Source organism: Chrysemys picta, chromosome 3, assembly GCF_011386835.1.
Source record: "Chrysemys picta bellii isolate R12L10 chromosome 3, ASM1138683v2, whole genome shotgun sequence".
Classification (NCBI taxonomy): domain Eukaryota; kingdom Metazoa; phylum Chordata; order Testudines; family Emydidae; genus Chrysemys; species Chrysemys picta.
In genome coordinates, this window is record NC_088793.1 from 150,973,562 (window position 1) to 150,987,639 (window position 14,078).

The 14,078-nt window shown below is 42.7% G+C and overlaps 2 protein-coding genes across 11 annotated transcripts in view; one reads left to right on the forward strand and one right to left on the reverse strand.

Moving 5' to 3' along the window:
• Positions 1–14,078, reverse strand: part of KIF6 (kinesin family member 6) — a 378,942-nt gene that overhangs the window by 328,774 nt on the left and 36,090 nt on the right. The window lies entirely within an intron of this gene.
• DAAM2 (dishevelled associated activator of morphogenesis 2) overlaps positions 1–14,078 on the forward strand; it is a 243,033-nt gene that overhangs the window by 421 nt on the left and 228,534 nt on the right. The window lies entirely within an intron of this gene.

The following is a 14,078-nucleotide window of genomic DNA, read 5'->3' on the forward strand; positions in this document are numbered from 1 at the left end:
GCAAGCTCTGCTTTCCTTTCTTTTCTAAAACAATCTGGAGACAGTTTGAGAGCTTGGATGATTCAGGTTTGGCTGTTTGTTTCTCTCAAGTGTACACACGGGCTGACAGCATTCACGCTGCGTGTGTGTGTGTGCGCATGTGAGAGAGATATTTTTGGAAAGCTACCAAATGAATTGGGGATTGAAATGTTCTGGTAGCAGGACAGTTAAACCCCAAATAAACTCCCAGGCAAGATACAACTTTCTTCAGATTTTTCACACTATGTAATTTATTTTTAACCCTTTCATTCCTAACACTCAGCAGTGAGAGATTCCTCTTCCAGTGTGAGAAGCAAAGCAGCTTCCTGGCTCTGTGGCAGTGGACGGAGAAGTTCTGTCCAATCCTGTTTGTCGGGCTTCTCAGGAGAGCAGATACTTAAATGCTTATTAGCTAACATGAATGAAGTCCTGAATACTAAGCACCTCAGTGCTATATAACCTTGTGCTGTTGGCTCTCTGGGGGAGTTTGGTAATTATATAGAAGGAAGGAATTGAGAACTCTCTAGTCAGAAAACTAACTGTGCCCTTTTTGGGGGCATCCCTGAGGAAGGCAGCTACTGCAGCAAGGAAAGACTCACTATAGAAAGGAGAGGAAGCAGGTGTGTCCCAAGGGATAACAGATGAAGGGATTGACAGCATAGACCAGCATTCTGAATCCCAATGAAAACAGTTTTTTTCTAGCTTTATAACCCAAAGGATTCTCAAGCAATTTGTGAAGTCCTCTCCATTAAAAAAAGGCATATTCATTATAGGACAAAGATTTTATGTACTTATCTTTTATGAAAATGGAAGAACATGCTGTACTTACTGTTGTTAGTGTAATTAAATTAGCTACCTCTGTATATACACAGATTCACTCACAAAATTCTCCATCTGCGGCATGAATAGCTGTTCTGAACAGACCTGGACGCTGCCAACTCCAGACTGAGTTGTTCAATGTGATCTCCTCTGCTTAGATTATGTCTTCTTTCTAACCAGACCCATGATGCTTTGAAGTGAATAAAGGGTTTTAGGTTTCCTTGCCCAGACAGACAGGAGAGTTTGGTACATATATGTTTGGTGACACTGACCTCATTACAAGAGATTTGAAAAAGACAAACTCCTTTCCAGCTGAGAGGGAGTTTGATCAGTGCAGGTGTTGTAAGGAAAGGCAATGCTGTTTAATGAGTTGGGATGAGTAGCAGAAGTGGTGTGAATTGTACCATGTCAGCGATGTCAGAAATTGGCTTCAACAAACAAGTAACCACAAAAAAGGCTGTTTCAAGTCAGTGCTAACTGGGCTGCTGTTTCTGTAATGCAATAAGTCTGCAAATACGTTTCTTCTTTTTTGGAGGGGCGGGGGAGGAGGAGGACAGAATTGGATGAGGAGAAGCTGAAAAAAAATGTCTTTTGGCTCTTTTAAGCTAAATCAGGTAGATCCAAGTTTCTGTATATAGAATAGCTGCAGGAATCTCCCTCTGTGCTTGAGTGGGTGGTGTAATGCCTCCACCAGCTAATGAAATGGGGCCCTGTTTCAATGGACAGATGTTCAAGGGCTAATCCAACTGAGCTATGCCATGCCATGCAATACAAGCTTGCCTGAGCTGAAGGAAATTAAATTGTACTGAAAAAGAACACGATTGTGCGCATGCTGAGGGCCAAATCCTGCTGTCATTTACCCTGGTATAAATCTGGAGTTAAATCTAGTGACTTCTAAGGTATTAGCTCTGGGTATGCTGGCATAGCACAGCAGCATTCAACCTTCCCTATTTATTTTTCATTGGGTTTTATTTCCAGTAACTAGGCAGCTGCTTTTCCAAGAAGCATTTCTTCACAACAGCCTAATTGCACTGGCTGTCTGGCAACACGAAGAAAAACCCTTTAAAAAGGGTTTTACAAGTTGTTAGGAGCTGAAAATGTTTTCTGTAAACACTGACACAATTAATGAGGGTAACAATGACTAGACAGACAATTTCAGGTGGCTCAGCAGTCACTCAGGCTGGCACTGAAGCATTTCTGTACCATAGTGGGCTGCTGGAGCTGGCAGGGGATGGAGGAGAGAACTTCACATGCAGGAGCTAGTGAGGAAGAGCTGATCATGTCTCCTTGCTTTCCATACACCCCCACCTGAGCAGCTAGCCTGGGAGCAACTCTCCCTGTAGATGTTTGAAGGCTTGGAAGAGGCTAGAGGGAAAAGAGATCATCCATAATGGTCCCCAGGGAGGCAGTGCTACATAGACAGCTGCTGGGGGGAAATGGGAAGGGGAGCCATGGACATTATAGGAGACAAGTATGGTGCCCCAGAATGAGTGGGTGAGCTGTATATAAATGTGATCTCCAATATGGATCAGATTACTTCAACAGAGAGAGCCTGCACTTGGTTGCTTCATTGATAGACACTAACCCTAAAATGGCGAGAGAATTTTGGAAGGCAGTAGAAAACAAATGCTGTACTAAAAGGAGAGTGTTGGTTTCTTTGTTGGATTCTGGCTTCAGGGTGCAGCAGGACAATTTCTCGATTAAAATCTTCATGCCAATCACTGTGTGACCCTGAAGTTTTAAAATATCTTCATTGTGTGCCATAAATCCAAGCACGTGATCTTACAAAGCTGAGTAAGCAGTTTAACCTTTTGACATCTTGTTTCTCTGTAATTTTTTGCTTGCTGGTGCTATACCTGCAGTTTACCTTAGCTGAGTTTTCTGTATCTCTGGGATATGATCCTGCTTTCACTGAAATCAGTGGAAAATCTTTCCAGCAAGACTGGACCTGTAGTCAAGGAACACTGACTGTAAACTTTCTAATCCACTCTTTTTCTTCAGGCAGAGCGTGACATCCTGCTAGAGTTTAGCAGTCTCATGTAGTCATCCTCCAGATGGAGCATTTCTGTTTCTGATCCTTCTCCCACGGCCATTGGAAGATTCCCAGGGGCTTTTGTGGAATCTTAAGAGCATATCAAGCCATTTTAGGGCAGCCACATGTCCTAATTGTTGAGAAATGGGAGGACCCCATTTCCTGACACTAAGGGAGAAGATGTGTGGGAGATTTGGCTCTCAGCTCTTTAATTAGTGTGAATTTTCAAACTCAGGCCAGTCCTATGGAGATCTGACCCACCAAGGCAAAAGCAGCATGTTCCTAAACCAAACAAAAACTGACTGCTCTGTTTTTAATCAAATGAAACAATTCATATGTTTGTTTTCATGTTTTTTATCCAACTACAAATGGACAGTGGTATCTCTTTAGGTTTTTTCCTCTCTCCACTCTCCTTCCCAAAAATGTGGCTCCTTTGATGTGCTGCCATTCCAGTAGGTTGGTCGCGGTAGTACTCATTGTAATAACATGTATCGGACCTGATTCTTTTTTCATATACATCAGTTTTATACCACTGTAACTCTATTGACTTCAACAGAATTACTCCTGATTTACACTGGTGTAAGTGATATCAGGATCAGGGTCATCAACCTCTAAGTGCTGTACAGACATTAACTGTGTCTCACAATGCTCCTGAAAGCTCAGTAGGTTAATATGATTGGATCAGAACATTAGCTGGTGTAAATTGCCATAGCGGCAATTGAGTTCCAGTTTACACCAGCTGAAGATCTGACCTGTTGTCTCCAGTTGAAAAAATGGGTGAACTGAGACACAGACCTGCTCACCTTTACACTAGTGAAAATCTTTAGTAACCCCAGAGAATTCAGTGAATTTACTTCACATTTCTATTGTAAAGTTCAAATAGCAGCAGAATTTGGCCCAGAGAAATTGAGGACCAAATTTTGGGTCTCTCAATTTTTGGGCTCCAATTTAAGACACTTAGGCACACAAACTGCGACACCAAAAATTACAAGCCACTTTTGTACATGCTGGCTTAAGTGACAATGCCAAACCTACAAAGTGAGTTTGATTCTTTTTACACCAGTTTTAGACTGGTGTAACCCCACTGAAGTCAATGGAGTTACTCCTGATTTACAGCAATATAAGTAATAGAAGAATTGGGTCCAGTGAGTCAGTGTCCAAGCTTAGAGAAATCTTGAGAGCTTTTGGATGTCAGTCCTTCTCTCACATATTGATCTCTTGAATGGTCATTTAATAGCTTCTCACAACAGTTTTTCCGGTAGAATCTGTAACTCCCATGTAGTGTTTGCTTTGTGGTCCATGTTAGAGTCCCTCTAATATGCAAAGTGCCTGTCACCTTGGTATCTAATCACTGAGGTCCTGGCATGTGTGGTGATCTCTGCTGCGTCAGGTATTGCCTTCTGATCTCATGAGTTTTGAAGTGCTGGAGGGAGGTGGGGCAGTGCATCTGACCCAGAGAAATCCAGAAGTCTGTGGGATTTGAATAGAGAAGCTACTCAGAGCCTTACAGAGAGAAAGTGAGATTTGAGACCCTTTTGATGAGTTGCAATCAAAGGTAGGGGTTTCCCTGGAGTCACAGAAAGGGGAACGGAGAGTCTTGTTTAAGGTAGGAAGAGGGAATCAGGTCTGGGGTCAGAGGACATTATGGAAATTGGAGCTGGGGGTCAGGCAAGGAATAGCGGCTACGACTTGACTGGAAGGAGTAGAGAGGGGGAAAGAGAGGTAACCTCAAGCGGCTGGGAAAAGCTTTAGATAAACTTTCTAGGGTCCATCACACATTGCCACCAAAAGGGAATGAACTCTTTCCCTAAATAGCAAAAGCTTGCTTACTTTCTGGATTTGTTGGCCTCAAAGCAATAATCTCTAAAGTCGACATTTCTTGTCACAAGCTTTGAAGTTCACATTTGTTTTTGTTTAAGAAGAATTTTTCTCTTAACTGAGTCCCAAGATGACTCAAACGCTGGCGACGCATGTTCCTGCCCAGTTCAGCTTTTATTTGAACTTAGTGTCAAGCTGAGCTTTGAGCCCCAGAAGCTCCTGTCAATTCTCTGTCCTTGGTGGATTTTTTAAAAAGTTGACTGTAAACAAAGGAGCGTTTTTAGCGTGTGTTTCTGTTGATTCATGACAGCTAACAAACCTAGATCTTTTTTGTTGTTTGTTTGGGGGGGGGGGGAAGCTTTTAGCTGTTTGACTGAATGTATGAGCTATGAAGTCCTGACAGGTTAAAATTTACACAGAGACTTGTGGGAAAATGTCCAGCCTCTTTGAGTCAAGCTACACTGATACCATTTAATTTTTAAGACCTGGACTGAAGATGTGTTTCCAGGAAACCTGGAAGAAAAGACCTAGCTTTTGGCAAATACAGCAAAACAAGTTGGTTGTTCATCATCAATATATCAGTGTCCCAAAAATGAACCATGAGAGTGGACAAAGAAATGCTAGAAGAAATAAGTCATTTTCACTATCTAGAGATTGAGATGTGCAATATTGGTGGCACCCTGCTTGATGTCAGGCAACAAATATCAAAAGCAGCAAACTACTTTCATAAACTTGTCAAGATTAGAAAAAGGAGCATGATGGGCACTGACACAAAAATACAATTTTTTTAACACTGGCATCATATCTGTTCTCCTATATGAAGCAAAGTCTCAAAGTCTAGAACATAAATTGATAAGCAGATCAACTCACTCCAAAATAAATGTCCGCAGAAGTTCTTCGAAGTCTATTGGAGAGGGTTTCTTGCAACATTAGAAATTCTAAGTAGAACAAACCAATCTAAAGCATCAAATATGGTAAGAAGACAACGATGGACATATTTAGGACACACTTTAAGGATGCCACCAACACAACTTCCACAGTGAGTGATAATTTGGACACCACCTGGAAAGAGAAAAAGAGGGCAACCTAGAGAAACATTATGCAGAACAATAGGGAAAGAAGCCAAATCTATCAACATGACACTCAGAAACCTGAGCAGACCAACTTAACTGAAATAAATGGCAGAAACTTATGGCTGCCCTGTACACCTGAGGTTGAGGGAGGATAAAGAAAGAAGATATAGTTTAGAGAACTATATTTTTCAAGTTACTTTAAGTAGGGAGTAGCGAGGTGTGTTTTGGTTGCCAAAGTTATGAACAACTGAAATAGGAGATTATAATGGAAACTTCCTGGCAGTACTGTTCTTAGCCTACCAGCTGGCAGATACACATTATGAGTAAATATGGCATAGATCCACCAGAATCACACTGTCCCCCCAAGACATCCCCCCCATCTAGCTCCCCTTCACTGGGATTCCATGTTCATCACTTTCAATGCATGTTACCTTCCATTCCTTTTCCCCTGCTGATTTTTTACCTTTCCTCTCTACTCCCCCTATGCCCCTTAGATAGATTCTTGTCTATACTAGGAAACTGGTCCACTGTTGACAATGATTGTCAGTAATGGATCTGCCCCAATTGGCTGAAATTGGTTTATTTCCTAGAGTAAACAGGACAAAACAATTGTTGACACCTCCGTAGAGAGGATGATTTAAGATTTAGTTCCATTGATGAACATTCTCAGCAACAGGGCAGTATGTTAGTGCAAATGGGGTCTTGATTTCTCACTGACTCACTGCTGGCCGTGTTGTCTGGATGCCTAGGATGTGAGTCCCCTGCTTTAATCCACCTCAGCAGAATCTTGACCCCCTCCATGCAGGAGACTCCTTTGTTGTCTGCACATCAGATTAAAGAAAGCAACATCTTAACCAAACATAAGGAGACTTTAGTCCTTTGCTACTTTCAAAGCCACGTATACAGCGGGAACCAATTAAACTGTGATGCCAGCAGCTGAATGCATGGTGAGACAATCAGTTGTGGTTCTTGCCTATTTTCTGATCTGTCAGCCTCCTTTGACACTATTATACAGGGAGGAAGTTATAATAACATCAGGGCCCTGCCAAAACAGACTGTTCTCCAGCTGTGCCCTACTGAGATATGAACATGTCCTCATTGCTTCTTTCCATATTTTTACTGCCCTGCGGGTCAGATGTCCCGATGAGTGAATCCCTGTGGCTTTGGTGCAGAGGTCCTGACCTATGTTGCCGGTGACAGAAGTACAAAGCTTGACCTTAACCTTTCATCGTCAGCAGGAGTCAGACAGCTAGCCTATGTGAGTGTAGCAGAGTCTCTAGCACTCAGCACTGTTAGGCTTTGGGGAGAAGAGCAGATGCACTTTCTGAGTAGGTGAATTTTTTCTCAGGGAACCCAGGAATAGTTTTCCAGCTGTGCCTGGGCCTATCTAGAATAGCTTTATGCATTTTCTGAGGGAAACATGTTCAGGTCTAAATGTCCAACTGCTCTGCATGACACATTTTTTGCTTTAAATGGAGGTAAAAATTTATAAGGAACAATTCACTTCACCATCTCCTGTATTAATCACAAAGGCAATGTTAATACTCACACCCAATGGGCCATTTCCAGAGGCCCTTACTTTGATTTTACTCAGCCCTTATTCAGACCAAGCTTCTACTTGTCTGAAAAAGAACTAAATGAAAACAGGTATTATGAAATGTTATCGCTTCCACATAACATCCTTGCGCCTTTCATAAAACGCACATGTGGAGAGTGTAGCACCTTGAGTCTCGGAGCTAAGTTTTCAATCATTGGGCTCCATTTTTGCAGGCGCAAATGGCAGCACAGTAATCTCTGCTATATTTCAGGTCCTTTAGCCTTTGATTTGCAAGAACAATCAAGGACTTAGACAACTAAGTGAGATTTGCTGCACCTGCCATTATTTTCATGTTCAAAAATGGAGGCTTACACAAAGCTGGGCTGAAATATGGTCTCTAATGTCTGTCCAGAATGTTATGGAGCAGGGACATGATAATCCAGCTCTGTACAATGCACTGACTCAAAAAAGAGATGGTTAGTCCATGCCTGTCAATTGTACTGGGGTAAGACTGAAAATGTTGTATCCTTGCCTGCTTCATGTGACAGCAGGAAGTTAACTTGCCCCCACTCCCTGTGGCTAGCCCAAAGTACTGGTGTTACATTAATCAAAGGGAAAGTACTCTAAGTAAACAGCAGAATGCATTGGACACAAAGTCCAAATGATTAGAGAGCTCCCAGTAGGCCACAGTGACACGTGACCAAGGCAAATCAAAATAGAAACAGGTTGTGAAAAATCCTGTGTATCTCCTTTTGTTTCTCTTTCTTTTCACTCTTGGATGTTGCCCTGAGCTTTGACCTAACTGGCCTATTGGGAAGTATGTCCCTAAACTCTGATAAAACAGCACCAGGAATAGTTGTTTCTGGGCACTTCAGTACCAGGGCCAACAGTGTTAGGAGGACTTCCAGATTCCTATGGTGCAATTGGCCAATAGAATTCAACCACTATTGACTGACATATCAAGGGGCCTTGGGACTTTCTTTTGCACTTGAATCAGTTAATGTATTTTTTTAGACAAAAAATAAAAATAAACTTAAACCACAAACAAACTAGCATGGGTTTGGAAACTTAGAACCAGGTCCTGTGAGGTGCTGTACCTCCTAAGGGAGGATGAGTGCTCTCAACTTCCACTGAAGTCATGTTATCCTGAATCTTGCTTCTGCTGAATGATCACTGCAAAATCTATATTGCCATTAACTGCCGATGTCCTTTAGTTAATAATGGACACTTCCACGAGGATTTGGTTCAGTGCTCCCAAACTGGTTGTTTCTTGTTAATGGATCAGCTCACACAGCATGAATGTGGAAGCCATGTTTTCCAACTTTTATATTTAAACTGAATGACCCAAAGGACCACAAGCCTGGCCAGGTTTCTACATTTGTTGTACATAGTCTAGCACAATTCTTACCACCCTCTTCCAGGTTCAGGGTTCATAAGAAGCAACTCACAGCTCTGTAGCGCCTAGAAAAGTTTTTTAAAGCCACTGAATGTCATACAGATGCAATGCTAGATTGGGCTGGTAGTTCTGGGACTTCAGGTAGGTAAGCGCAACACTGCTTCTGAACAGCATCCCTGGGAACTTCAGGGTAACAGAGAATGCAGTACTGGTTCTAGTCAGCAGTACCAGGACTTGAGGAGTTTGTTCCTCAGTCTGTGTGCATGTTCCTTAAAAGAGAGGACTCGCTTTTAAATATTCATCACACAAGCATGTATTAGTCATTGCATTATTTTAGTTTCTGCATATCTGTTACTACCAGTGATCTTTTGGCAGACTTTCCCCCATCCTCAGAGGTACACTCTCACCTCTCCTTAGTTTGGGTCATTTTCATCATGCCTATACCAGAAGTTGTCATTGTCCTGCTTGAGTTTTGTGGATGTAGGTGATGGCACCAGGGAGAAAAAGTAGCAGCTCAGGAGATGCTGCTATACTGAATTACTAGAGGAAATTTTTCAGAAAAGGGCTCTTCATAACCCTGCTGGAACACTGCTTCCACTTCCCTTTCTACATAGCCTTCACCTTCCCAACCACAGCCTCTTGTTCTGCCCATCCCTTCTTACCCAGCAGCTGAGGGTGCTGCCGTTGTAGTGTGGGACTGGCCATCTAACCCGAGCCTAAGCAGAGCTCTGCCACATTCAACTGCTGGGCCAGCACAGGCCTTTAAATTTCAAACTCATCATAAATGTCTGATATCTGTGGGGAGATTTCCCTATAGGCCCGTTTCTTCAGGCTTCTCTGTTGTACAGTCTGTTCTGCGTGAAAATATCAACATTTTGTGATTCTGGCTCACTTGAACTGTACCAGGGAGCTGCAAAAGGTCTCTTGTGGGCCGACTGTGTCACAGGTCTGAAAGCAGCCTCTTTGCCTGCATTTGCCTGGCTGGCTATGCTGAACCAAGCAACATCCACCATGGCGTATGCAGCTGTACAAGATATTTGTAAACTTCGATATGGAAACTAATGTGCTGCAGGTGAGGGCTAGGCTGCTGCTGAAGCCAACAACTCCCAGTTGCTTGCTTATTAAATTCTATAAGCTAAGCAACGTGGTCAGTGCTTGGATGGGAGACCTGTGATTAAAAACTCAGCATGAAGCAGGAAGTGGTGTTGATGATTTAGATGTCTACACACATCTAAACTCTGAACCCTTTCCTGACAATTTCAAATAAGAGACTGAAATCTGCAGAAGAGGATGGTAGGAGGCATATTTGGAATTGAACCATCATGTCCTATGGTGTTTTTGAGTTCTAGTTGATGTGCAACCAGTCATCTGAAAATAGTTGGTTCAAGAGGCTTTCCTAGACTAGTGGAAAGCACCCATACCTCCAATTCACTTCAAATGGAGTTGTGGGAGGCACAGAGAGATTCAGTCACTTGCCTAAAGTCACTTGCCAGATAGTCAAGATCAGAGCCAGAACTAGACTGCAGCAGGTCTTGGTTCTCGTTGAATAAGCAATTACACATGAAAAACTGATATAACCTCTGGAGTCATGCAGGGATCTTGTTTAACAGCAAGTCTTGAAGTAGGTCATTAGATTTTATTTTTTTAAATTGCTGTTTTTTCATAACAATAGCAGCTACCATCATCTGTGCCCCAGGACTGGCTATCAGCTGAATAGGAACCTTTGTCCTTTAATAAGAGCTCTCCTCCCATCATACTGGCCGTTTAATAAACACCAGAAAACTGTTTGAAAGTCCTAAGCAGAGGTTCAGCAGTGACCCAGCTGATCACTGAGTGTGACTGTGGGGCTCTGTAGTACATCACACTTTTAAATGCACTGCTTCTTTGTTGACTATGTTAGGGAAATTATCTTGAGTGGCTTTTTGTATATGCATTAGATGGGGAGAGGATACAGGAAGCCCTGTCCCCTGATGGCAGCCATACTTTTGGCTAGGGCTGTGTGGAACACTGAATGGCCCTAGAGGTGGCAAGTCAGTCCCCTCACTTCCTGCGCATTGGCAAGTGTTGGCAGGAGAGTGCTGGGAGGCCCTGGCCAGACCTTTTTAAAGATGTAGCAATTCCCACTGCTCTCATTACTATCCTTCAGCAATCAGGAGGCACTATGCCTTACGAAGAAAATCACACAAGTCTGGAGTGTTCGGTTTGGGCCCCTCTGGACAACAAGTTCAACATGGTTCAGAGTTGGAGTGGGGGCAGGGACAGAAAGGTGGGTTTTATATTTATATAAAATATAAAATCTTTTATATTTAGCGGAGTTTTCCAAACATTGAGGTCTGAGATGAGCTTCTGCCAAGCCTCCGGGCATTCCTCTGAGGCAGGTGTTATTATCTGTATTTTAGTGAAATGGAGTCGGAGACATGCATTGACTTGCCCCTGGCCATATGGAAATTCACAGATAGACTCAGGATTGCAACTTTGTTACTCAGGAGCACACAGATGAGTGGTATGTACTGCACCTTTAAAAGGAGACGATACCCTCCCCATACTCGCTGTAAATGCAGCTGCCCTTGTGTTGAGATGCAGCCTGCTGCAGAGGAGACACACACACTGTGCTCTCTCTCTTGCTCTTTCATTAAGATTTTGTTCTTGTTTTGATTTTCATTTAATATAAAATAAAGGTCTTCATGATGACTGTAAATATATTCAATGTACTGTATGTATTTCATGATGACTGTAAAAATGATGCTCGTATATAAAAAGTCTATTGGTTCTTGTGATTACTGCTCCTCCAGTAGAAACCAGTACAGACCAGTAGAAACTGATAGAGACCGAATGAAGAGTTTCTAAAACATCTAACCAAAGGTTCCCTTGCTATACAGAGATGCGCAAAAATGAAAATGCTGGGATGATAAAGTACATGCAACTTTTGTGCCTTTCAAAAAGAGATTCAGTTCAGGTTCACTCTGGAGTTTTGACCTAAATTTCCTGTCTGTTCTTAGTTTATCTGAATACCTTTGCCCATCCCTATATGTCAGCCATAACTGTTTGTGTCAACTTCCCCATGGCCCTGCACAGAGTGTGCAGGCCCTTTCCTTTAAAGCCCTGAGAATTTACATAACCCCGGAATTGTAGCAATGTGAAATGTGGCTCTGGTTACAATAACAAGGATTTAGGGAACGCAGAGAGAGATTGGAACTGCAACGGCATAAAAGCAAAACAAAACCAAACCCCACATGCTGTTTTAATTTTCAGCAGCCACGTGAGAACTGTCCTCTGGTTTCTGGCTATAAATAAATTGCTGCCGTCACAGGAAGATGGAAAACAAAACAATTTGCATTCCTCCCAAATTTTCTTAAGGTTATAAAAAAAGGAAAGGTAAATGTTTCTTAAGCAAAGTATGTCTGTGCAGAGGAAGGTTTAATTAACACTCAAGGGGACTGGCATTTGCATCAAGTGAAGAAGTTGGACCTTAATCCTCTCCGCCCCCTGCCTCCCTGCCAATCCTCCCAAGCAAATCACTTAGAACTGACTGTGGATTTAAGACACAATGCCATAGTGGTGTGGCTGCTAAGGATGTGGAGGCCTACTGTCCCAGTAGCAGTTTAGGCAGGCACAATGCCTTTGAGAGTCGCGCCTGCTGCTAGCCCCTGTTACAAAGCACAGCCTACCTCTTCTGGCTGGTGCTCTGCTGGAGAGGTGGAACCTTGGTCCCACATTTGTCCCGCCCCTTCTATCTCCTTTACAGAATCTAATGCCTCTGCCAGTACTAGACTACCTGGGGAAGCAAGGACCAGGACTGTGAGTGGCTCCTCTGCAGAGACATGAGAGTGAAGGGAAGGGTCCTTGGGCTCTCTCCCCAACCAGGTGCATTTATGCAAAGTCAGGCACAATCTTACCCTTACGTTTTTCAGAGACAGCTTCAACCATAGGCTGAATGGAAGACCAACTGAAGTGTTAGCAGATATGCACTGACTCGGGGAGCGGGGGAGTTTTGCTGCAGTAAGAAGCTGCCCAAATAGAAGAGCTCTCTCCTCTGAAAATCCATCCGTTGGGTGTGGGAAGTGGGATAGGGGATAGCTAGACCTAGAACACCCTTGCTCACCAGAAATTGATCCCAACATGAAGGCTACAAGAAGAAGCTTCCCAGAAGACTTTGTACAACAGGAACCCATTCAAGGACCACAGGCTTTAGGAAAGGGCTGGATGACCAGTAGGCAAGTCCTCCATCATAGCAAAGGGGCAGGGAATAGAAATGTGGCTGAGCTGGGATGAGACAGGTTAAGAGATGGGGGATCAACTTAATGTCTTGGACAGTGGAACAAAAATATTCTTTATATATTGTACTTACAGCCAGTGCACTGTACTGGAAATTAGTACTGTTAGGAAGAGGCAAGCCAAAGAGATAGCCTTTGAATTCAGATCTGGATTAGGTACGGACAAGGGATCAGGCTCCATGGCAATGACATAGGGGTGGGTTGGATCTTGGAATTTCAGTAAAGGGGCAGGATAGGAAGAAGGTCAAATATGAAGCTCTGACTTTGGTGTCTGTACTGTTAATGGACCTTCCTGTACCTTCCTCCTCATCAACACTCGGCTGAAAAGTCATCAGTACCGTCTCTTTATAGCATTATGAATGGGTGCTGTGGCAATTACTATGCTGTCACAAATAAAGGACTCTGACTTCAATTCAAGAATACAAAACAAAAACAAATGAACTTTTAAGAAACAAGGTTACTGTTTTCATGCAAATGTCCCCAATAATGAAGAAAATCTGAAGAAGAGAAATACAGAGAGTATTGTATAATGTACAATTTACACTTATACAAAGCACATTCTACCCAAAGATCTCAAAGTGTATTACAATGTATTAGCCCCATTTTACTTATGGGGAAAACAGAGCGAGAGAGAAGTAGGGGTATATTTTTAGAAGAGTTGAGGCCAAGTGTCCTTGTTTTTGAGGCAGAGGGACAATTTGAACCCACATTTTGCAAGCACAAAATTAATAGTGAGCACAAATGTGAATATTTTCATCACTAACTACCCAGTTTTCCCTCACAGCTTGATAGCTGGGAGTACAAGTACTTAGATTTGCATTCACAGTTCAGCTGTGGATATAAAAATGTTGGCACACATTTTGCAGGTGCAAATTACTCTTGCCCTTCTGAAAAGTTATCCCTGTGTGATTAGCCCAAGGTCATGCATAGAGTCAGTGGCAGAACTGGGTATAGAACCTGTGAAGTGTGATCTAATACTAGATCATACCTCCTCCCACAGAAGTTTGGTTCTAAATTAAATGTCTCAATAAGCAGTGAGTGTCTCTTTAAAAAAGGTAGTGTAGTCTTTGCAGCCAACTAGATTCAGCAATAGAAATACTAATGGATATTG